This window comes from Manis javanica, chromosome 4, assembly GCF_040802235.1.
Source record: "Manis javanica isolate MJ-LG chromosome 4, MJ_LKY, whole genome shotgun sequence".
NCBI classification, from domain to species: Eukaryota; Metazoa; Chordata; class Mammalia; order Pholidota; family Manidae; genus Manis; species Manis javanica.
This window is the reverse complement of record NC_133159.1, coordinates 99,174,266-99,199,526: the sequence shown is the minus strand read 5'-3', so window position 1 is coordinate 99,199,526 and position 25,261 is coordinate 99,174,266. Positions and strand designations below refer to the sequence as shown.

Here is a 25,261-nt window from a genome sequence, read left to right as displayed (position 1 = left end):
ACACAGAAAGGTCGACTCTACAAAAGCTGGCTGGTTTGGTCCTGCGACTTACTCTTCCTCGGGGATCCCTAGGCTGCAGGCTTCCCTATGAGCGGGGTGGCATCTGAACTGGGCAGGTGCTCGACCAACGATTTCTCCCCCAAAGAAAATCTCTCACATTTCCTGAGCAGGGAGCGCAGAACGAACGCTCAGCCAGCGAAGCAGCTTGGCAGCAGCGAGAGGGGAAGCCTGGAGGAAGCCGGCTTCCGGGCTGGCCCCCTGCCGGCCCAATCCGTCTGCCCCTGGGCGGGGAAGGGTCTGGGCCCTCTCCCATCGCCCGGGGCTCCGGCCGGGATTCCGCTCCGCGCGCTCCGCGCTGAAGGACTAGACCCACCAGCTGGCAGTGGCGGCGAGCGCCACCTTAACCCTCCCCTACCCGGCTGCTGTGGGCCCCGGCGCAGCCCAGCTCTTTTGCCTCTGGGGTGCAGCCGAGCCACCACCGAGGCTCCATCTCAACCCGAAAATACTGGAGCCTGAACTCTGCGGGTGCGGCGTAGGCTGCTGCCCCAGATCTCAGCTTCCAACCGAGCGCGGGGGCGCGGCGGCCACCCACGGCCCGAGCGAAGCGGAAAAGCCCTTCTCTGCCGCAAACCCTTTAGTATTCGGAGCGGGAGAGAGGAATGCAGCCCGGCAGTTCCAAGTGATTCTGGTCCTACCAACCGGCGCTCTTTACCAGACATGGTTATGCTGTCAGCTGCACTTCCCAGCACCCGCCTGCTCCTCTCTGCGCCCTCTGCTCCACGCCACGCACAGCCCAGAAGGGTCCCCGAGGCCATTCCGTGCCCTCTTCTTTCCCAAGGCGCCAGACCCCCTCGCCCGCCCTGGCTTGGGCGGGCATCGGTGGTCTGCACAGGCTCGCCCGCCTGGCAGTCAGCCCGAGCCTGCGGCGCTGCAGGCTCAGTCGCCCGGTGCCCCGCAGCCCCTCTGAGCGCCGCAGCCGGGACTGGGGGAGCAGCACACGCAGCCCAATGCCCCGACACCGACTTACCCTTCCTGATGGGCACCCGGAGCCTCCATGTTTCTGGGTGACCACAAGCGCCGGCGGAACCGCGGTGGCGCAGGGAGGCGGCCGCGGAGTGCGGGCGGCCACCGGGAGCCGGCTCTGCAGTCCCGCGGGCGGCGCGTAAGGAGCGCCCGGCTGCCGCCCGCAGCCGCACCGCGCCACGCAGCGCCGCACCTGGCCCGGCAGCGAACTTGACTTAAAGGGGCCGGCCAGGCAGAGCTACCGAGGAGAGCCACCCGCCGCCACCACCGATCTGGCAGCTTCGTTGGGCTCCCAGGCCTCGGCCCCCACCCCACAAGGAGAACACCCCATTCCTTGGCAGAGCCCAGCTTACTAACCAGAACCTCGTGGAGAGCTCAGCTGGGTGCTGCCCGGCCTGGGAAAGGACGGGAGGAGGCAGAAGTTGAGGAGCGGTTACGAGAGGCTTCCCCAGCAGACAAAGTAGTCAAGGAGGAAATCTGTGGCAGCTATCCCAGGCCCGAAGTGGGATCCAGCCCCACGGGACATGTGTTGCTGTTATTACCATACTGCCAGACAGAATCTGCAGACCCGCTCCCGCTCGTTGCCTTCTTCACCGATGGGTCCCCTTTCCCAGCTCTGTGTCCTCACCTCCCTCTTACCAAGCTAACTCTTTGGCTTCGTAGGGGAGTGCAGCAGGTGCGGGCCACAGTGTGGCAGAAACTCCGCTGCTGCGTTAGTCCCCACCGGGGAGGACCGGCCACTGGAGCAGACAGAACTGCAGAGCTGGCCGTCTGTACTCCGTCCCCTCAGGACCTGGGCAGGGAAGACTGGGGTATAAGCGTCGGGCCCTAGGGAAGGGCCAGCTACTCACACAACAGGGGCTTTCTCCAGTCCTTACAAAGCCAGCTGGCCCACAGGGCTCTGGGATTGGGACTGCAGCTCAGGGCACACTGGCCTGCATGGAGGAGTTTGCCCTTTGCTTGTGTAAGAATGTGTTTGGGAAGCCCAGCCTGCCTTCTGCTCAGCTGGTGGATTTGAGAGGGTCCTGGTAGCTCTAGGAGCTACATGACAGCCCCAAGCCCCTGTGAGTTCTGATCTCCAGATTCCTGTCAGAATCATTGTTCCAAACAGTGGTTTCTCAAGCCCAGGCTGCCACAGACAGCGAGCCCCGGATGCAGAGGGGCTCTTGGGGTGGGGCTGGGGAGCACGCTGCTGGGCCCCCCTTGCTCAGTGAGCCTTCCTCAATAGACCTGCAGCTTTCGGTGGAAGCTCTGAGAGTCCACAAGGTCCAGCTCTGTGCCATTCTGGCATTTCATCAGGTAGGCATGGTTTACGGATGGGGGCCTACCCAGGCTCCACATGTGGTCTGGAGGGGCAGCTAGCGAAGTGCTGGTTTGATTTAGTGCCCTAGAAGTTGGGCCCTCCAATGTCCCCTCCTGAGTATGGCCTGGGTATTTTGGAAGCAGCCAGGCTGGGACTTAAATCCCTGTCAGATACTAGGCAAATTAATCCCCATCTCTGGACCTCAGTAGCCTCGCCTACAAAATGAGGATACTTCATAGGCCATTGTGAGGTTAAATTGTTTAGGTAAAGAGTTTAGTCCCCAGCACATTCTCCACAAATGCTGGTTTCTCCACACCACTTCCCTAAGAAACTCCCCTAGTAACTCCCAGCCTCCTGCTGACTGCTTGCCTATTTCTTTAAGTGCTCAATCACTAGGTTCTGTTGTCCACGCTCTCTACTTCCCAGCTTGTCCTACCCTCACCTTCCCTGAGCTCTCAGCCATTCCCACCTCCTTTGCCAAACTGTCCCCCAGAGCCCTGCTCCACATTCCTTCTGGAAGCCTCGCCTGACTAGCATCACAGGGAATCTCTCTCCTTCTTGCCACATAGGGTCCTCATGTCAATTCAAGCACAACAGTCTTATCCATTCGATCATGTCTATACATTTGTTTGCCCTCCTTTGTAAAAACAAAAGCTGTGGACAGAGAAAAACTCTGAGGGAGAATTAGTAATCATGCTAATTGGTGACACATGCTTACCTTGTGCCAGACAGTGTGCTAAGCACCTCTGGCCCAGTGGGACTTTCAGCTCTGTGAGGTAGTTTCTACATCAGTACCATTTCAGGGAGAAGGAAACCGAGGCAGAGAGGTGAAACAGCCTGCCCACAGGCACCAAGTGGTGACTCCGGGACTTGAATCAGGACTCTGATTCTAGGACCTTCACCCCTACCCCCCACACCAGACTCCTCAGGTGGAAGGAGCAGCCTTGAATGTCACTGCCCTCTGTAGGATCTTCCTCTGGCCCCTGTTCTGCCTGATGGGCCTCAGGAGTATGTCGTCCTCTGACCCCCCTTTAAAGCCTGGTCTAAGTGTGAACAACTAAAAACAAATTCACCAAAGAAGGAAAGGAGAACAAAAAAGAAACATGAGACTGTTGTGCAGGGGCACAGGGTGTGGCTTCCACCCACGTTGGCTCTTGGCTTGGCAGTGCTGTGTGAGAGAAAGAACACAGACCCATTTCCTAGCTCTGACTCTTGCTGGCTGTACGAACTTGAAAGTCATTGAAACTCTTTGAGCTTCCATTTACTCATTTGTCATGTGGGATAGCAAGACTACTTTAACAAGGGGGTAAGGATGAAATGAGTTATAAAGAGTAGACACCCTGCTAGCTTAATCACTCATGGATAGCTCACTACAGTGTTCACCACTTCTGCTTTTGGCTACCAAAGAACAGCTAGAGTGCCCCATGATACCTTTCTTGAAGCAGGCCAGCTCCTCCCCCACCAACACCAGTTCCTTCCCCTTCAGTCCAGTTTCCTGCTTGGGGCCTATGCATTGCCTTCAACAGAAGGAAGGACTGGCGACTGCCCCGTGAGTGACCTGCCCCTGCTCAATACAGCCAAGTTGTTGGTTCCTGCAGTCCATGACTATGGCCATTGAAAAGTGGATTTATGACAGTGTGTCCTTGCCCAGGCCCATGCCCATGCCACCCTCACTGAGACACTGCAGGTACAGAAGAGAGGGACTCTTAGTTGTTCTCACAATTTGAGAACATAGAAGGCTCCATAAGCTCCCTTCTTGGTGTCACTCCCAGAGCACCAGCTCTCCTGGCATGCCCCCCACTCTGCTGATGCTCCCCGCTCACCCTACTGGCTCACTGTGGTAGCACAGCCCCTCTAGCCCAGAGGAAGCAGGCAGGGAAGCATGTAATTTGAGCCCAGTAGGAAAGATGCCATTATCTCTAATTTATGGATGAAGACACTGAAGCTCAGAGAGGGCAAGTCGCTGTCCAGGATAATTTAGCTTGTAAGTGGTGAGGCTGGAATGGAATTCAAGAGCATCTGACTCCACAAATCACTGTTCCACTCTGTGCCCTTTTCTGGAACAGCTCTACTGATGCTTCTCACATCTGCAGGGCCCAGGGCTAAACATCCATCACCCTGGCAAAGGATGTTACTAGGTAGAGCATTTGACCATGGTTGTAGTCTGGGCTTTAGTCTTAGTATGCAGAGCTGTGTGGCCCAAGATCACTTGCTTGACCTTTCTGTGCTGCAGTTTACTTGTAAAATAGGAAGAATGGCATTTCTCCCCACCACCACCATTCCCTTTGCCTCATAGTGTTTAAAGAAAGAGAAGAAGGAAGGAAAGAAGAAAGAAAAGTAACAGTCATTGTTAGTGTGTATTAAAATTCATTTGTTAGAATCAAAGAGGAGAATATGAGTACATCCTTGGAAAAGCAAAAAGCCTGATTAGTGTGGAAGAGTTCACTGCTTTTCACTTGTTGGTGCTGCTCTCATGATTGTGCCAGTGTGCATCGTGTCTGAGGACTTCCCCTGAGGTGTAATTCATTTCAGCCCCCTACTTACCCCCTGTGGGAAGCCTTCTGAGAGTAACTCCCACTGCCTCCAAGGAACGCCTGCATGGAGGCCTGGGCCTTGGCTCCTATCCTGAGTTAGCTGCCATATGTTCATCCCACTGTGCTGTAAATCTTGGCCAAGAGAGACTATGCTAAGGCATGGCTGAACAGAGGGACCCTCCACCACCTTTTAGAGATGCTATTCTGTGTGAGGCACTACGCTGGTTGTCTCGCCGTCAGGCCCCTGAGGGTAACCCCAAAGGCAGTAGAGTGCAGTGCTTGAACTACAGCCATGGGGCCAGCAGGTCTTGGGATTAATCCCAGGCCTGCTGCTTTTTAGCTCTGGGCCTCAGTTCCTCACTTGTAATTTTTTGTGTGGCTGGATTGTGCAGTACTCAGAATAGTGCCTATTCCTCAGCAAACATTAAGCATCAGCCACCAACAGCTCATCTTCTTAGCATGGCCACCATGGCCTTCCCTGTGAGGTGCAGAAGTGGGAGAGGTCTCCGGTGAGCTGTAACACATCTTTTGTGTTCCAGGCCCCATCTGGGACGGCCTGTGATTCCCGCTGCCCGCGGAGGTCGGCCCCCTGGCATGCTGGCAGTGTCCCTCAGCCACTGGCTCTCAGCTTTCCTCTCTTAGGATTATTTCTGAGGCCAAAGTGGCTCACTCAGGCTACCAGGGGTGGCCTGGGTGTTGGGGAGGCGACTGAATGTCTTCTGTAAGAGGGACAATTCATGATCTATAGCCGGCTCTTCAGATGGCTTCTGCCTATAGGGAGCCCTGACGGCCCACAAAGGTAACCAGCTCGATCATGGGAGCCTGCTGGCCTGGGTCAGGTCAAGGTCTACAGCTAGGGTTTCTCAACCCAGCTCTTTGGGCCTGTGCTTCAGGCAGCTGAACCAGCTCCCTGGCCCTGTCCATGGCTGGCTCCCTGGGTACTCTGTCTTCAACCTAGGCCCCTTTCCAGAGCTGCAGATTCACTAGCCCCACTTTGCAGATCTACTTCTCCTTTATGTTCCCTTTGTTGGGAGAGTCAGCACCTTCCACCCTGTTGCCTAAACTAGACCATTAAGCTCTCTCTGCTTCTCCAACCCTGATACCCACCCCACATCCAATCAGTCACTTGGTTTATTTTTCTCTGATTCCTCTACTTCCCCTACTGCCCTGGTTTAAGCAAGCCACCAGAAGGCACGGTCTGGGCCACTGAAACCTTTTCTGATCCTCTGTCTCTGTCTCTTCTCCCCATGGTTGCCATAGTGATCTTCCTAAAGTACAAATTCAAATCATGTCACTTCCCTTTTAACTCCTCATTGGTTCCCTATTCCTATGATACAACCTGTATGTCCTAAATGGGAAGATCTGATGTTCCCCCACCCTCCCTTTGTCCCTCAACCTAGAAGTCGATATTGGTATCAAACTGAACTGCTCTGAAGGCTCTAATTGGCTTAACACAGACAGATTAGGTAGAGACCTGAAGTCAGACAAGCCAGGGGTTGAGTCCTGACTCTGCTGCTTGCCACATGTGTGACCTCAAGGTGGGGCATTTTTCCTCTGAGTTACAATCTGTTAAATGGGCATAATAATGCCAAATGCTTGCTCTGAGGCTCAAATGAGATCATGTGCATGAATAATTATCTCAGCACCTTCCCTGTGGGAAGGGCTTAAGAAATATAAACTTCCAGATGATTCTGGGTCTTCCTGCTTTGGCTCTAGCAGCCTTTTCTCCCAGAACACCCTGCCTTTCACCCCAGCAACTCCTTTGCTAACATTCAGCTCATGTCACATCTTCCATGAAGACTTTCTGGCCCCTCTTCCTGGTCTCTGCCCACCAGTGCAATGCCTGCCCACTGCCCAGGGCACAGGCCCATCACATCAAGTTCAGAGAACTTATCTCTGTCCCTGTGCTGTGTATCCAGAGGGCAGGGGCACATGTCTTCCACCCATATCCCTGTGTCTCATCCAGGCCAGGCATACTGCCCCAACAGTGTTTGTGAACCAGCCAACACTGGCAGATGCATGGACTCCATGGTACCCACAGCTTAACCATCCCCACTGCCTTTTAGGCCCTAGACTTGGCATCTCTGAAAAACCCCTGCTTCTAAAGAACCCTGAGTCACCACAGGGCCAGCCAGGGACTGTTCTGGACTCTTGCCTAATAGGCCTAGAGGAAACAAAAAGAAGGGCCAGCCTTACACTAGCCACCACCAGGGGGAAGATCACACCCAGGCAGTCCCTGCATCGGAAGATGGCAGAGGGGGAGGGTGGTTCCCCAGAGTGGGGTGGCTCCCTCTCTGTTTCCCAGAGAAGTTAGGTAACTTGCTCAAGGTCATATAGCTAGTTAAGCAAGGGCCAGGGCTTGAATTTGGGCTCCAGAATTCATTCTTTTAACCATTCTGCTGTGTTGTTTTCATACCTTGAGTACCTGGGCTTAATCTTGTCTGCCTGTCTGTTACTCTGTGCTTTAGGCTCTGCAAGGATTCCTAAGGACTCCGATTCATTTTCCTCCAGCTTCTGCATGTATGCCTGCAGGGACTGGTGCTTATTGCCTCCTATGGTGGGTCATTCCAACTTTGGACAGAGCTAACTTTTTGATGGCCTTTGTTGACCTGGTATCTTCTTTCCTGAAGCCTTCACTCAAGGGTCTTCTTTCTATCTGTGGCATAAAACAGAACCCCAGCGTGCATCGGCACTTCCAAAGTTCAAGTGAGTACCAGCAGCGCCACAGTTTCTCTTCTTTGAGATCATCACCCCTGGGCCCTTGACTCTTCCTGATATGCCATGGCTTGAGGCTTTGCATCGCCCTGCCTTTCTCTGCAAGTCACCCTAGCTTGTAAGTGTGCCTCACACCAAGGTCCCCAGAGGAGGGCCCTTCACCCAGGTGCGGCCCCACAGACCAGAGCTGGGAGTGCGATCACAGCTTCTGTCTCATGAATGCAGCCTAGCACACTCTGACCCCTTAGGGTCCATATCCTGTGGCTGGTTTGTCTGGACCGGGTTGTCACTATAGCCCCTCTGTCATTCTTCTCTTCTCTTCCTGCCTTCGGTCCACAGAGATGGAGATGAGAGCAGACAAACAAGATGTGACTTGATACCATGGAAAGACCACCAGCGAGGCATTTACAGCCCCAGCTCTGCTGCCACCTGGGCAACCTTGGAGAGTGTGACCTTGGGCAAGATGCTTCCCCTCTTTGGGCCTCAGCTTCTTCATCTGTGAAATGGGAAAGCTGGACTACATGATATGTATGACCCCTTCTTGTCCTCTATTTCCTCACTTCACCCCAGCAGGAATGGGAGCCCCATGCAGACAGATGGCCGTGTCTCATTGTGCTCTACTAGTGTCCTAAGTGCCCCTATTTTAACTATTTTCCTGAGAGGACATTGAGGCGCGGAGAGGGAGTGTGATCTGTACAAGGTCATGTGGCTCTAGGGAGAGGCCGAGCTGGGATTCAAGCTCAAGCCTCTCTGATCCCCAGTCAGCCATCCCCTGACAACTCACTGCCTGTTTTAAAAGGGAGGAAGGAATTTTAGAGATGCCACATCACTTCAAAATGAGTCCTGAAAAAAATTCAAAACTGCAAACCTGATGCTCAGTGCATTTTAATGATGTTCTCTGCTTCCCAGTAGGGACATTGCAAGGGGAGCTCAGAGAGTCTTCAGTTCTGAAGCCCTGCAGAGATAACATGGGCTTACATAGCAGTGAGGGGTCCATGAGACATGGAGAAAATCAGTGGGCTCTCTGGGGCTTGGTGGGCTCGGGGACCCAAAGGAGACCTTTAAGACAAGGAAAGGGTTGACTGCCACATGCCACTTAGGTATGGCTTCCCTGGAATGCTAGGGAAGTGGAATGTTGTGAGTGAAAGATTGGATAGAAAAGTATCAGGTAACAAACACATGCTTGTTGAATGGAATGAGCTCTAGAGGCAGCAGGGCCTTGTCCAGGCAACTCAGATCTGAGTTCTGGATGACTCAGCCTCTCTGACCTGTCTTTCAAACAGGGAGAACGGAGGACAGAGGATGGAGGTGACTGAGACAATTTGGTGGCTTTCTGGTGTTACAGAACCAAGAGGAAGCTGCAGAAGTGAAGGGAAGACAACCTAGGAATGAGCAAGGGTCTAGGGGCGTCAGGAATGGCTAGATGGAAGGACAAGGAGTCCGGACTGGTGGTTTCCCCCGCTCTCCACACTCCAGCCCCGTCTTGGTGGGCCCGCTTTCCACCTGAAATTCCAGGGTCATTCAACAGTGCCACCCAGTGGCCATGGGGGAGAGGCGCAGAGAGGTGCTCCGGGATGCTAAAACTAGATGGGAAAAGAGAAGAACCCAGCCACTCAGAAAAAAAGAAAATTGAGCTTCTTCCTGCCTTGAAGATGTGGTTCGGGGTTCTCCATGGGTCTCTTGGTCTAGGCGGAGCTGTTCTGTAAGGGTCCTGCAGGCCCCCAAGGGACTTCCTCTCTTCTTGAGCTGTGGCCCTTAGAATCTGCTGGGTTAAGCCAGGGCTTCCCTCATCTGTGGATCCTCAGCCTCCTTGGTGTGAACCTGCAGAGGCAGGGGTGTCTGCAGCCCCTCCCCCAGGCCTCTCTCTGGGATGATAAGGGGCCAAGAATGCAGCTGCCAGCTCACCCTCTCCCCAGGCTCATCTGGCCATGATCAAGGTCATGGTTGTTGTACAGTGGGGTCTCTAGGGGCAGTAGAAGGGCTGAAAGTCACTTTGCAATGGGTTGCATACTTTTCTTCCAGAATCACCTTCTCCAAGGTCTATGAGTAAATAAATAAGCAGAAGTTCTTCCTCGAAGAAAGATGAGACCCCAGAATCAGACTGTAAAGAAGGTGGCATGGTTCCTAAGAAAAACACAATAGAATCTGGGAATAAGGGTATAAATTGAAGCTCTTCTTTCCAGGCTTTTCTGATAAGGATAATACCTAACAGAGGCAGGTACTATTTTCATTTCCATTTTACAAATAGAGAAGCTGAAACAATGAGGTTGAGAAAATTGCTAGTGACTACATGGCCAGTGATCAGGCCGCAAGATGCAGGAGCTGAACTGTGGTCTGATTCAACAGCCTTAGCTCTAAATTAGGCAACCAGGGGACACCCAGAGCTTGGCACATAGGAGCTGCTCAACAAATATTAGTTGAGTAAGTAGACCCTTCCCTAGAGCTGGACAGGGAAGCAGAATTGTCAGCAATTGACTTTAATCCAAGGTAGAATGAATCAGCTTAAACTGGAGAATAAAGCACAAAAGTGCACAGGAAAAGGAAAGCCTTCATAAAACCTGGGGCATTTGAGAGATGTCTTTAAGGAGAATTCCAAAGGCACTGAAAGGGGTGTTGAGACAAGGGTTTGAGCTCTCTGCCTGGGACATCTGCAAACTTCCCCCCATTGTTGTTCATCCACTCATACCCTGCAGAAAGGCTCTCTAAATAGCCTATATCAAACTGCAAGCTCTACTGCTCTGCACCTTATCATGCTGTGTTCTCTTCATAGTATCTACCTCCACCTGTCAACTTGCTATGTAGTTATTTGTCTTATTCCTCTACTGTCTGAATGCAAATTCCACGAGAAGAGATTTGGAGGATTTTGCTCTTTCTTGGATCCCCAGGGCCTGGAGCTCAGGCTGGCAGGGAAGGCAGACTGGCAGATGTTGGGTGATGAGTTGAAGATGCCAGGGAGTCGGGCTCTCTGGGCTGGATGGTTGTAGGGGTGGAGACATAGGGTGGACTCAGGACCCAGCGCCAGAAGGTAGGGTGCTGTGGCTCCCTGCTGGGGTGCACAGGATGCTACACTCCCACAGCAGGATGGCACCCGCCACATGGAGAGCCACCTGTCAGCTTGACATAAATATTTTTTTCTCCTCTTCCAATTCTTTGGAGAGTCTGAGGAGTCCCGAGTCCCCACCTCCTCTCTGGATTTGTCATTCAGCTGAGGTGTCCCTGGAGAAGCACCCATGCCCTCTGTTCTTTCTGCTTGGAACTAGTGCTCTTGGTGGGTTTTCTTTGGGGGAGGTAGGACGGGGGGGGCATAGCCCTCTGATGAGAAGGGTAACCAGGAGGGCTGTGAAAGACACCTAGGTCGAGGCTGAAAAGGATAGAGAGCCTGGCTCAGGTGAAGTTGCCATTGTTACTTAGACATCCGTAAGCAGCTCAAACTTGGCACAACCAAAACTGAACTCGTTTTTCTGCCCCCAACCCCCAAACCTGACCCCCCACCCCCTGTCTTTAAGTAGCACCATTCCTCACCCAGTTGTTCAGGCCCAAACCCCTGGAAGCAAACTTTTATTAACCCCTCAGTTAATACAATTGCCTCTACCTTCAAAGTGTATTCTGAATCTGATGTCTTCTCTCCTCCAAGAAGAAATCCAGGCACCAGACACCCTCTCATTTCTCACCTGGGCCCCAACAGGACTCCGTGCTTCTACCCACGCCTCATGCAGAAACCAAAGTGATTTTTTAAAACATAAATCAGATTGTGTCACGCCTTTGTTCAAAATCCAATGGCTGTTCACCACCCTTAGAGCTAGACCCACAGCCTTTCTGTGGCCTGGAAGGCTCTGCACCATCTGTGGCCTGGATACCTTTCTGACCTCATTTCCAACCAACCTTCCATGATCACTCAGCCGAGCCAGCTGCCTCCTTACTTATCCTCAGACGCAGCAACACCCCTGCAGCAGGACCTGTGCATGGCTGTTTCTACCCCTGGAAGACTCTTTCTCCAAACATTCTCATGACTCACTCCTTTTATGGACCCCATGTGTATCTCCTTACATATGACTTCCTAGGAGATTCCTGGAACATTTTGAGGGAATGAGTGAAGAAAATAATTCATGATAACACCTGTATTAACCCTGTGCCTGGAACACAGCACTTAATAACCAGCATGTAATTATAGCTTGGCCTAAGATCTGTCTCAGCTATGAAATTTGCTCCCACCCCCAGGGGTCCCACAGGACCAATACAGAGCAAGTGGTGGAAATCAGCTCTGCAGATGCCTGAGCTGATCACGGCCACTAGAGGGCGCCACACGCAGAGGCATCTTCATAGTGCGGCATTCTGCGACTGTAGCCACCGGGGAAGTTGAGCCTCCCTCCCAGGCCAGCACTGGATAGGTGGGAAGTGGATATCCACAGGCCTGGGCTCTGAACCAGCACCTGGCTGCCTGCATATCCGTTAACCCCGGTTCTGAGAGCCTATGTCAGGTGAGATTTTCAGGGTTAAAAATGGTTTTTCTTTCCCACTTTTTCGTCAAGCTCCAAATCTCAGGATCTCCAGTCACCTGAGTTCACACTTTACCAGTAAACCTCCCCCACCTGCCGCCCCGTTCTACAAATACAGTACCCAGACCGTGGAGCTTTAGTGAGGTTAAGTAAGGCTCCTATCAGACTTCTCAGGCCCCAGACCAAGCTTGACATTCTGGCATTCAGAATGACCCCCTGACCTCAGAGTGCTGTCTTTCCTCCAAAGACATCCCTTTGCCTGACAGCCCTCTTTAAGTATAGTCCCATCCATGAACAGCATTCCCAGCTTCTCCAGGCTAACTTGGGACTAATTTCCACCTAGGAGGCCACGGTTCTAAGTACACATATTCCATAGCAAATACTGCTGTGAACTGCATTGTGTGAGCTCCTGAGAGCAAAATCTGGTTTAATGGGAGAAAGAGACTGAGATAGAGATCAGTTACTACATTGGTGATTACCCAGGGCCAGGAGGCTCCTATCAGACTTCTCAGGCCCCAGACCAAGCTTGACATTCTGGCATTCAGAATGACCCCCTGACCTCAGAGTGCTGTCTTTCCTCCAGCACTTTCCTCTTCCCCTCTGGCGAATCCTGTGCAGACAGGTCAACCCTGGAGGTCCTCAGTGCTGGACAGTGCTTTAGAGCCCACCTCATTGTTTCCTGGGCACATCCAGGATACCAGGGAACTCATTGTTCACTACTCCAACTCCCATCCCAGGCCCTCGTGTTGTGGTCTGGCCCACTGGAATTTGTGCAATGTCTTCCTGACAGTAAGCAAACTCTCTGCCCTAGACACAACTGTCCACAGTCTCACCTGTCTTTCCTGCTGCCCCTTTTCAGGTGCTCAACTGCCGCACTGCTAAGAATGTGGCTCTTATTTGGCAGAGGGCCAGAGGGTGGGACTGGGAAGGGCGAAACAGGGCAGGACTGGGAGTGAGGCCATGAATGGCTGGTCTAGCCAACAGATGTGTTAAGGTGAGGAAGTAGGTAGGAGGCAGGTAGAGGTTCAGGGCAAAGAAGCATCTGAAGTGGGTGTAGTTGGTCTCCCAGGTACTCCTGCTTTAATGGTCATTCCCACTGAAAGCTCCTTTTAAAATATCCTCCCCCACCATCTCCACGCCCAGATGCCCCATGTGCAGAATTGTTTTGCAAAACAAACTGCTTTTATTATGTAATGATGACTGTGCCTATCCACTGTTAAAAATGTGAACGTTTACAACAGCCAGCATAGCATCTGATCAGCATGAGAGGCTGTGGACTGCTTCACTGAAGTGTGAGAATTTGACCCAAAGTAAAGCCACTTGACATTCTGTTTTGCCTGGGAAGCCTTGTTACAAGTAGAGGTGTGACTTTTCCTCAGGCTTTTTGAAATTCTAAAATAACTAGAGTGCTTCAGTATTTTCCCCTTGGACACCCTGTTTCTGGAGATTCCTGAGTGTGGATGCTGGTTCTGACTTGTTCTGTCCTGCCAAGTCTCATGCTTTAGAATACTGTTCTTTGCTGGGTGAATAAGGGTCCTTTGGCTATTTTTTAATACATTTCCATTAAAAAATGGATTAGTGGGCTAATTTTAACTATAGCCCTTCCAAGTAGCATAAAGCTTTAGTCCAATAAAAATACAGCTGTCTCTGGAACGCCAAATTGTATAAAATTTTAACTCCATTAAAAATAACAACTGGTAAGATTTCCAGTTATGGCAGAGTGAAGAGGTTGGCAAATCCTTTCATCCAAAAATAATGTTAAACTGGACATAATTGTCAAGGATAGTCACTTCAGGGCTCTGGAGTTGAGCAAAAACAAATAACACACTGAGAAACACATAATAATAAAAATACCCTGTTGAACATCTGGTAAAAACAATGGGAGTCTGTGGTGTACTTGCTCAGGGCTGCCCTTCACCCTCCAAGCTTGGGAGAAATTGAGCAGATCATGGCTGTCTACGAAATCCAGCAGCTTCACTTCTGGAGGAGGCTGTCTTGATTTGGGGTGGAGGGTGAAAGTCCCATGTTCAGCAGAGTTTTCAGTAAAAGTAGCAAACTTGGTATAAAACAAATGGGAAAGCCCACAGCCCTGCTTGCTTGAAGATTCATGATGCTTGGTGTAGGGAGCAGACCAGTAGGATACCCAGAAATTTAACAGGAAAATATGAAAATTAGATAGCCACAGAAGGGTAAGGTAAGCTCTCCACCCATCTCTAGCTGACTGGAAGGCCATGTTCATGTACAAGCAAGTCCTGAGAAGAACTGGTAGAAAATAAAAGCTGACTTAAACACCTGCCTGAGCTTTGAATGTGATCTCTAACCCATACCCAGATCCAAAGGTAAAGGGTGGAGCCTTACTAGCTCAAGGTGTGTGAGCACAACCTCTGACCCATCATTGGCTGATCACTGAGCAATGCAGACCAACAGAAGCCCCTCCAAAAATAGGCTAAAAATTGGGGAAAAAAAAATAAGCGGACAAAGAGTGGCAGCACATTGCAGAGAGACAGGTAACTAGAGAGAAGTCTAGACAAATTACTCAGAAGACAAAACAAAACAAAACAAAAAAGTGAAACCAGCAAAAGTTATCAAAGGAAAAAGCAAATCAGAATTCATACTGCCAGATATCTAAAAATGTACAGTTTTCAACAAATTACCAGACATAGGAGCAAAGAAATAAGAAAGAAACAACAAAGAAATAGAAAAATGTGCCTCATAATCAGGGGGAAAAAGTAATTAAAAAACTGTCTTCAGTGGACCCAAATATTGGATTTATAGGGGAAAAAGAAAAGATTTCAAGGCAGTTATTTTAAATGTTTAAAGAATTAAAGGAAAATATTATGAAAATGTCTCAACAAGTAGGGGAAGGGGATCTGAATTAATAAGTAGAAACTCTAAAAAAGGACTTTATGTAAATTCTAGAGTTGGAAAGTTCAATAACTGAAATGAAAAATTCACTAATATTTGAGATGTCATTGAAAAAAGAATCAGTGAACATGAAGGTAGATCAGTAGAAATTATCTACTATGCAGAACAAAGAGAAAATCATGGAAGAAAAATGAACAGAATTATATCTTTGAAACAATATCAAATATGCCAATATATGTGTAATGAAACTTCCAGAAGGAAAGAAAGAGGCAGAAAAAGTATTTGAAAAAAAAGTGGCTAAAAACTCTTTAAATTTGGTGAAAAATATTAATCTAAAAATCCAACAAGCTCAACAAACCCAAGTCAGGGTAAATACAAAGAGATCCACATGTAGATACATTATAGACAGACTAGTGAAATCCAAAATGAAGAAAAAATCTTGAAAGCAGCAAGAGAAAAATGCCTCAGCATATATAGGGAACAAGCGTATGACTGACAGCTGATCTCTCCTAAGAAACAATGGAGGCCTCAAGGTAGTGGAATGATGTATTTAAAGTACTGAGAAAAAAATAAAACAGGAATTCGATATCCACTCAAATATCCTTAAAAAAAACAAGGGCAAATATAACTAAAGATATTTTTTAAAGAATAATACAAAAGAGAGAAAACAGAGAAACCTAAGGTATCAAAATTTGTGAGATACCATTACAGCAGTACTTAGGGGGGCTTAATAGCATCATATGCCAATATTAGAAAAGATCTCAAATCATTGACCTTAGTTTCCACCTTAAGAAACTAGGAAAAGGAGAAAAATGAAAATCAAGAGAAGGAAAAGGAAGAGTAAAATGGAAATCAATAAAATAGAAGGCAGAAAGCAATAGAGAAAATCAATAAAATCAAAACCAATTCTGTGAAATCAGTAAAATTGATAAGCATCTAGTTAATCTAGCCACAAAAAGAAGTAACTGATATCAGAAGTGAGAGAGGTGATATTAATATTAAACCTACAGATATTAAAAGGATAATAAGATAAAATCTAATTAAAAATTTTTTTAATTTAAAAAATTTTAAAAGGAAAAACTCAGTGAACAACTTTATGCCAACAAATTTGAAACTTAGATTAAGTGGATAACTTCTTGAAAGACACAAACTACCAAAGCTCATACTAGAGGAGATACATAGCCAAATACCCCTATACTTACTAAAAGCATAAATTCATAGTTGAAAATATGTCCACACACACACAAAATTTCAAGCTCAGATAACTAAACTGATGAATGCTACTAAATATTTAAGGAGGAAATAATTCCACACAAACTATTCCAGAAAATCAAAGAGAAAATGCTTCTTTATTGATTCTATGAGGCCTTCATTACCCTGATACCAAAACCAGACAAAGACATCACAAGAAAACTACAGATCAGTGTGCTTGATGAATAGATGCAAAACTGAACAAAAAATTTATCAACTCAAATCCAAAATAATAAAAGAAGATAACATATCATGACCAAATGGGTTTTACCCCAAGAATGCAAGGTTATCTAACTCAAAAATCCATGTAATTCACCATGTTAAGGAAATAAATAAAAACCACATGATCATTTCAACAGACAGAAAAAACACTTGAAAAAATCCAATATTCACTTTTGATAAAATCTCTCAGCAAACTAGGAACAGAAAGAAGTTTTTCCATCTTGATGAAATGCATCTATAGAAAACATATAACACGTCATATTTTCTGAATGAATGCTTTCTCCCTAACATCAAGAAGACAGGGATGTCCACTCTCACTATTTCTATTCATGATTGTAGCCAATATAAGGCATGAAACAAAAATAAAAGGCATTCAGATTGCAAAGGAATAAGAAAAATTGTCTTTATCCACAGATGGCATGATCATGTAGAAAATCCAAAGGAATCTCCAAAAACTGCTAGAATTTATGAGTTTAGCGAGGAGTCAGGATAAAAAAAATCAATGTACAAAGATTATATTTCTAAATACTGGCAACAATTATAAATTGAAATAAAAAATCATTTTTAGCATTAAAATATGAAATACTTTAGGGCAAATCCAACAAAAGATGTGAAAGATCTCTACACAGAAAACTATAAAACATGGGTGGAATGAATGAAAAACCCAAATAAATGGAGAAAGATGGATTGCATTCCAAAGTTGAAAGATTCAAGATTGTTAAGACATTAGTTCTTCCCCCAAAAGTCAACATTCTGTACAATCCCACTCAAAATCACAGAATAATTTTTAGTAGAACTAACACATTGAGATGGAAATATAAAGAACCTTAAAATAATGAAAAAAACTTTGAGAAAGAAGAACAAAGAGATACTACCTGATTTCAAGACTTAAGTGTTACAATATAAAGAAGTGTGTCACTGATGTCAAGATAGACAAATAGATCAATGGAGCAGGAAAGAAGGTCCAGAAATTGACTGACACATGTATGGACAATATTTTATACAGGTGCAAAGGCAGTTCAATTTGTAAAGGATAGTCTTTTTAATAAATGACACTGGAATAATTGAATAGCTATATACAAACACATGGACATAGACCCTTCTCTAACACCATAAAAAGAAATCAATTATGGATCATAGACCTAAGTGAAAGAGTTAAGACTGTGCAACTTCTAGAAGAAACAAAATTTTTGTGTACTTGTGAACTTAGGTTACTCGAAGATTTCTTAGAAATGACACTAAATAGAAGATCTCTAAAAGAACAAATGACAAATTGGACTTCACCAATTAAAAACATTTGCTCTTCAAAGACACCATTAAGAACATGAAAAGATAGACTCAGGCTGGGAGGAAATATTTGCAAATCTGATAAAGGACTTATATACAGAATATGTAAAGAATTTCTACAACTCAATAAAAATAAGCAAAATAACTCAATTAAAAAATGAGCAGGAGATTTGAATAAACATTTCACCAAAGAACATATACAGACGGCTAATATGCACATGGAAAGATGCTTGGCATCATCAGCCATCAGGAAACGCAAGTTAAAATCACAGTGAGATACCACTCCACACAATGAACTATAATCCAAAAGACTGACACACTGACAGCTGATGAGGATGAAGAGAAACTGAAACCATATATTGTTGAGGGGAATGCAAAACGGCAAATTCACTTTGGTAAAGAGTTTGCAGTTTCTTTTAAAAATTAAACATTTACCAACGCACTAGCAATTCATTCCTAGATCTTCATCCAAAAGAAATGAATGTTCATAGAAGTCCTATTCAGAATAGACACAAGTAGAAACAATCCAAATGTCTGCCAACTGGTGAATAGATAAACAAATGTGGTGTATCTATATAACGCAGTACTGTTCAGCAATAAAACAAGAATGAACTGATACATGCTACAACATGGATGAACTAAAAAAACTACTCTAAGAAGCCAGACACAAAAATCATATGATTCTGCTTATACGAAATTTTGAGAAAGGGCATGTCTATAGAGGAATAACATAGATGAGTGGTCGTTGGGCCTTGGGGTGGGAATGGCGGTTGACTGCCAAAAGGCAGGTGTGAATTTTTTGGCATCACGGTTGTATAACTCTATAATATAATTTACTAAAATATCTTTGGCTTTTATATTTAACATGAGTATATTTTATTGTATATTGATTGTACCTCTGTAAAGCTGTTAAGACTATACAGTAACAAGTACTACATATGCCCAGAAAAAAGACTAGAAAAAGTAGACCAACATATCAAAAATGGTTGTGTTGGAAATTCTGAGTAAATTTTTTCTCTATTTTCTTTATTGTCAGTACTCTGTTACATCTAAAATGGAAAATATAAAAATTAAATAGAGGAGAATCCAGAACTATTTTATAAAACCATAAATAGTGTCAAGTCTTGAAGATGGAGGTTGAGATGGGAGAAAGGTCTGATAGGGAAGGCATTTTTGTTTTGGAAGTTCTTTCTAGGCCCTAGAACCATCCAGAAGTAAGGCAACTGAAAGGGCTGGGGCTGCCAATCAGGACAGCTTGGAGCTGTTTTTACGTCTTCCTCCCTCATTGTTAAGCCTATATCACCAAACCCTGGCAATTCTCCCCTGAGAGTAGTGGTTCTTCTGTTCCCCATTCTTGTCCACTCAGACCTTGGGCCATTGCAGAAGCTGTCTAATGGGTCTGCCTGCCTTCATTTTGCTTCCCTTCAATCTACCCACGGTAATGTGAATGCAGTGTTTTAATAAGTGGAGAAAAGCCCCACTAGTTATCATGCTGTACTGTAAAACCTGAATAATTAGAACAGCAAGGTGGTCCTGGAACATGAATAAATAGACCATGGAATTAGAAAAGAAAGTCCAGAAATAGCCTGAGTATGTATGTGTGTGTGTGTGTGTGTGTGTGTATGAGTTTATACATAATAAAGATAACATCTCACAGATCTGAGGGGGGGAGGGATGACTTTTTAATAAATGCCATAATGACTGCTGGGCAGCTGAAAAAGATAAAGTTGGATCTTACTCCATACCCTTCATCAGTGTAAACTCCAAGTTAAAGATTCAAATGTAAAAAGTGGAACCTTGTTACTGGAAGAAATCATGGAGTAATGTTTTACAATCATGAAGTAAAGAATGCCTTCTATATGTGACTCAAAATACCAAAGCAATAAAATTTTTTAAATAGTAAATTTAACTGAAAGAACAAAGAAAAAATAGTACATTTGTGTGTGGTTAAAAAAATACAGTAGGGAAATTCAAAGGACAAACCAGGAGAATATTTGCAACTCACAATCCAGACAAAGGGCTAATCTCCTTCATATATAAAGGGCTGAAAAAAGTCAATAAAGAAAATAATAAGCAACAGAATAGAAAAATGGGAAATGACCAGAATAGTCGGCCCACAGAGAGAGAAATACAAAATCTCTTCTGACACATGAAAAGATACCCTCCCTCACTCATAATTAAGACAAATGAATATTAAGACTCCACTGAGATATCATTTCTTTCACATAGCAACTGGGCAAAAATTCAAGAGTTTGACTACACACATTGTTTTCTGGGTTCTGGGAAAACAGGAACTTTCATCTGTACGTTGTTGGTGGGAGTGTTAAATGGGCTTGACCCCCATGGAGGGCAATTTGGCAATAGTCTTCAAAATTATAAATGTATTTACCATTTGACCCAGCAGTCCTAACCTAAGAATTTATCCTAAGTATATCAAAATGACATATACACAGGTCATCATTGCAGAATGACCACAATAGTAACAGACTGGACCCAGCCTAAGTGGCCACCACTAGGGCACTGGTAAAACAAATCATGGTATGTATTCATATGTACAATACTGTGGTACTATACAAAGAGACTGAGTATTTCTATGATTGAAACCGAGAAAAACCTCTGGATATATTATAAAGTAAAAAAATAAGGTGAAAACTTATGCTACCTTTTGAGTACAAATATACATTAGAATATTTGAATAAAAAAATGCATTTCTATGTGTTGAAAACTGCACCAAGAAATACTAGTAAGATACAGAAATAATTAAACTCAGTAGTTACCTATAAGGGTTAGTGTTACTTGACCAATAAGGGCAGAGTAAGAATGAGACATATCAGTGTGTGTCTTTGTTATTTTCAAATATTCAAATATTTCAAATATTACCATTTGAAACAACAATAACAAAAGAAAAAAGGTAAGGGAAGAAAACCAAAATAAAACTAGAGATATCTTAAAGACTAATATAATTAAATAAATGTTAATGCCAGACTTGGGTGGGGAGGAAGGGAGAGAGGCAGAAACTCCTACGAGGTGGACAGGAAATGAAATAGGACAGGCATGGGAAAAGGGGTATTGAAAGTATTGCAATGTGTCCTTTTTTATTTAGAAGAACTGTTCTTGGGCAATGATGAGTTTCCCCTTTGCCTGAATTCAGTGAGATATGACTGGTTGAAATGAGATTAAAAAGCCACTGCTTATTCCCAGGCTCCTTAACCGATGAAGCCTTATTGTTTGGAGGTGATGGTGGTGGTCAAAGGAGCTCCTAAGTGGTCACAGGCTGCTCATGTGCCCTGAATGAGGGAAAGGCAGTGGGCAGATGGGGGGATTAGTGGGTGTGGGTCATGTAAAAGGCCAAGAAGCAGTCTCAACTCTGTTCTCCACACTGGGCATGTCCTGATTGGGAGCTGGCATCTCAGTTTTGATCCATGAACTTTAAAAAGAGAGAGAAATGAGAAAGAGTAGCAAAATAAGTGAGGAGTGGAATGCTTCTCTTCTTCCGTGTTCATCTTCTGAAATCGCAACCATTTTGTGAGGTTTGCTGCAGAAACTCCTCCTGGATGTCAGAGCTGACCTGACCATCTTCCACATTCCTACAGCACTGATTTCTACGCAGGGATAGCACTCACCTCACGCTGTTTTGTATGAGAGGAATGGGAGAGAAAGACTGGTTCACCCCAGTCCGTGAAGTCCTCAATAGAGTCTTACTCATCTCTGTACTGCCTTATGGGACTCTCCAGTGCCTGGTGTCTAACCCATAACAAGTCCTCCATGAATGCTTGTTGGTTGAGTTCTCTTTGCAGAGGACTGGACACGAGGAGATGACTTGAAAAGATAGAGGAAGCCAGATTAGAGGCCTTCCACAGCGTCCCTGTGGCACCTTGGACTTCCCACTTCTTACCACCAATCACACAAGATTCCCTTGGACATTTTAGACCCATTTACCCCAGCCAGATCCGTGACAGCAGACTTGTGCTCCAACTAGGGACAAAATGAGAGCCAAATGATTGTTGAATGAGAGGACACTGCTTCACAATGCCATTGATTGACTTAGAGCTCAGCAGAGCTGAGTCTTCTGGAAGACATGGCGCTGCTCTTCAAACTCAGGCGCAAGTCCCTGACTGCAGGGCCTCACGTGGTTTCCTCAGACTCACATTTGGTTCTGCTCATCTCCCAAGCAAGATCCATGAAGATCTTCAAGAGTGGCTCCCAAACTTGGCTGCACATTAGAAGCTCCTGGGAGAGCTTTGCAAATTCCTTGTATCCAGGTTGCATTTCAGATTAACTAAATCAGAATGTCTGGGATGGGAACCCTGGAATGGTGATTTTTTTAAAGGTCCCCAGGCGATCCCCAGGGTGGCTAAGTTTTGGAAACACAAATTTGAGAAATGCATTTTGGGTATTGAAATTGATTAAGTCTCAATAAACCAGAAAATTAAATTAACAAGGAAATCCATGCCTTTGACACAACATACATGGAGAAACCATCATAGGACTTTTATCAAAGACTAAATGATCTGGTGTGATGGCGGGAATTTGTCCAGATGCTGCTGACATTTGCAGATCTCCCTGAGAAGCAGGCTCCGTTAGGCACCTCTTCCTCCACATAATTGCTCTCTCTTTCCTGGAATGTGTGCTTATTCAGTATTTGATTATTTTTGCGATGATTTGTTCTCACTGGACTGTGAGCAACTTGAGAACAGGAACCATGTCTTATAAGCACACTAAGTGTCTGATAACCATGGTGGATGACTGGTACATTTCTGTGACATGAATATGTCCCTGAATTCATTCACTCATGCAGGCATGAATGCATTCAACTAGTGGTGGTAATGACAGACAGAAAGAAAATATTGGCAGAGAAGAATTAATTAGGAAGACAGGAAAGAGAATAAATACTTGAAGGGGTAGAATAAAAAAAGGGGAGTAAAAGGCATAGAAGGAAAGAAAAGAGAGAAGAGTATTCATTTGTGTAATGCAGTGGCATTTAAGTTGGGTTAGAAGAAGCATGCTTTTTAATAAAAAATTAGTTAACATCTGTAAGTACTCTGTACTTTCTCTCCTTTTTAGGGTATTAATCACAATTAAAATAAATTAATTACTGTGGCACTATTAGCATAATGTCTTTCCTGTTCCAGGCTGCTAGGAAGGCAGATCCCACCCATGGCATTCCCTCCATGTTCTCAGTGCCTAACAAACTATGACATGTAGTGGTGTTCAGTAAATACTTACCAGGTGACTCAGTATATTGCTCACGGTTTCAATTCCCTCTCCTATTAAAACACCATAATATCCTCATCTCAGGGTTGTTATGAGGAATAATTAGATGACATATACAAGCACCTGGTGCATACTAGGCTTTCAAAAGTTGTTAATTCATTACTATTATTAAGAAAAACCAAGTACCTTTTCTGTGCCAGGCACTGTGTTAAGTGGGGGCCATAAAGGGACAACTGAAAGTGCAGAGTAATTGCATCTATTAGAATGAATAAGGGTTTGAGGACCCCAGTGTCATCACCTCCCCTTTTACCCTGCAAAGAACCTCGGCAAACTCCAACATCCCCTCACAACACCCTCCTTGCCCATCCGTACCCCCACTACCCTGCAGCAAGTCCTGGAACCAAGAGTGGTCTTCCCTTCTATGGCCACCAGATGGCAGCACAAAGCCCACGCCCGCTGGGCCTAAGGCTGGCCAGGGGCGCCGGGGCAGAGTCTCTATCTGCAGTTCCAAAGAAGAGGGGGCCCAACCCCTGTTGCTCTGCCCTTGATGTACTGTTTGGGAGTTACAATTAATGCTTTGGGAGTGGCCCTTCCTTTCCATTTCTATCCCCCAGACTGCAGCCCTTTTCCTTGGGGTCACTTTACACTTGCATGGTTCCTGCTCAGAATCGTTCCCTGAACACTTTTCCTTTCACTTCCATGCCCTTACAGATCCTGATATTGCTTTTTTGAAGGCTCAGAACCTCCTGTCTGACCCTTAAGATGCGTCTCCGTCAAAGCTCACCTCCTGATGCTTGTTACACCCCAACATGGCCTGCGATTCATCTGTTCTCTATCTTTGTTCCCCACATTCCTTGACCGCTCATGCCCACACAGGCCTGTATTTGCTGCCCGTCATTTTCTTTGATCCCCTTGAAAGTTCAGCTGCAAGCTCACCTCTAGGAAGCCTTGCAGTCTGACACCAGATGACAGCTCACTCCTCTACGTGCCCCATCGGCACTTCCTTCCTCGGTAAGGTCTTCAGGGTTTCAGGTTTGGTGGCTGACCTGGTTGCACCACACTTTATCAGCAGTCTTCACGTGTTTCCTGCCACCTCAGGAGGGAGGGCAAGAATACATCATTCTCTTAAAATAAAAACAAGTCCTTTTCCACTCCTCTGGCTTGTGCCTACACTCATCAAGTCCTTACCAGCCACTGATGGTCTGAAGGGACAGAAGGCAGCCCGCGGGCCATGGGTGGGAATGAGGGGGAGGGTGCCCTGCAGAGCAGTTTAAGGTGACCAATCCAGATCCCCGCATCCCCAGGACTCTGTGGTAGGCAGAAGAGGAAGGAGGACATGTAAGAGCCAAGAATCCCAAGAAACTGGATTTTTGTTCTTTTGGGAAACCCTGTGAGAAGAAATGCTGAGAGAGGAAAGCACAGGGCACTTGGGAGCACAGGGAAGGAGGGGTTGGGGGAGGTCATGGAAGGCTCTGGAATCACTGAGCAGGAGTTGAGTGCTGGAAAGCCTCCAGGAGTTAGTTAGTTAGCCGTATGGAGAGTTAGGGAGAGGAGTCAGCACTAGTGAAAGCGTGAAGAGGGATAGCAGGGAAGACCAAGGGAACTCCAGTGATGCATCATGGCTGTGGAGCATAATGTGCAAGTGATGAAAGAGAGGTGAATGGAGAGGGTAGCAGCACCAGGGAGATGAGGACTTGGAAGCCTTGGATGGAGGTTGGCTCCATGTGTCACGGGCAGCTGAGATCAGGCCAGGTGACAGTGAATGTGGCATGTGGAGTCAGCAGCAGAGGTGACAATTTCAGTGCAGTAGTGTTGGGCAGAGGTCAAATCCGTGGGTTGAGGAGTGAATGGGAAAAGAAATGAGGAGGTGGGAAAAGGACTCAGAGGTGCCCTTGGAGGAAATTTAACTATAAAGGAAATAATGAAAATTATTCACAGGGAATGTTGGGCTAAAGAACTGTCCTGTTTGACATTTTTGTTTGTTTTTAAGTGGAAGAAATTTTTGAGGGGAATGAGCACAGAACAAGTAGTTAGGGATGCAGGAGAAGTAAGGGCAGAGAAGTCCTAGAGGGAGGCTATAAGAGGGAGATCCAGAGTACAGGTGTGTGTGTGGGGGGTGCCACCAGCTAAGACCTGGGGCCCCCTGTTGAGAGAGGGAGACAGTTGGCTGGAACTGGCTTTGGCTGGTGGCGTGGGCTGGAGGAAGGCGGGGCCTCCAGGGCCTGGAACTGGGAGATGTTCACCGACGCAGACCGGGCTCTGTCCGGAGCCCAGTGGAAGAAGGGGCATGGCTGCACGTCCTGTCCTTGTGGTCTTCTCTGTCCCAACCCTGTGGTCTGGGAAAGGGAGTG

General features: G+C 46.4%; 1 protein-coding gene across 3 annotated transcripts in view; it reads right to left on the bottom strand.

The window, feature by feature from the left end:
• KCNA2 (potassium voltage-gated channel subfamily A member 2) overlaps positions 1-23,935 on the bottom strand; it is a 28,088-nt gene extending 4,153 nt beyond the window's left edge. The window contains exon 1 of one of the 3 annotated variants that reach the window (XM_017664991.3): positions 23,847-23,935. The gene's annotated coding sequence lies outside the window, so the exon portion shown is untranslated. Of the gene's footprint in view, positions 1-52; positions 1,006-1,027; positions 4,673-23,846 lie in introns of those variants that run through there. The other 2 variants (XM_017664986.3, XM_017664987.3) reach the window with 2 other exon arrangements.
• Between the last annotated feature and the right edge of the window lie 1,326 nt (positions 23,936-25,261).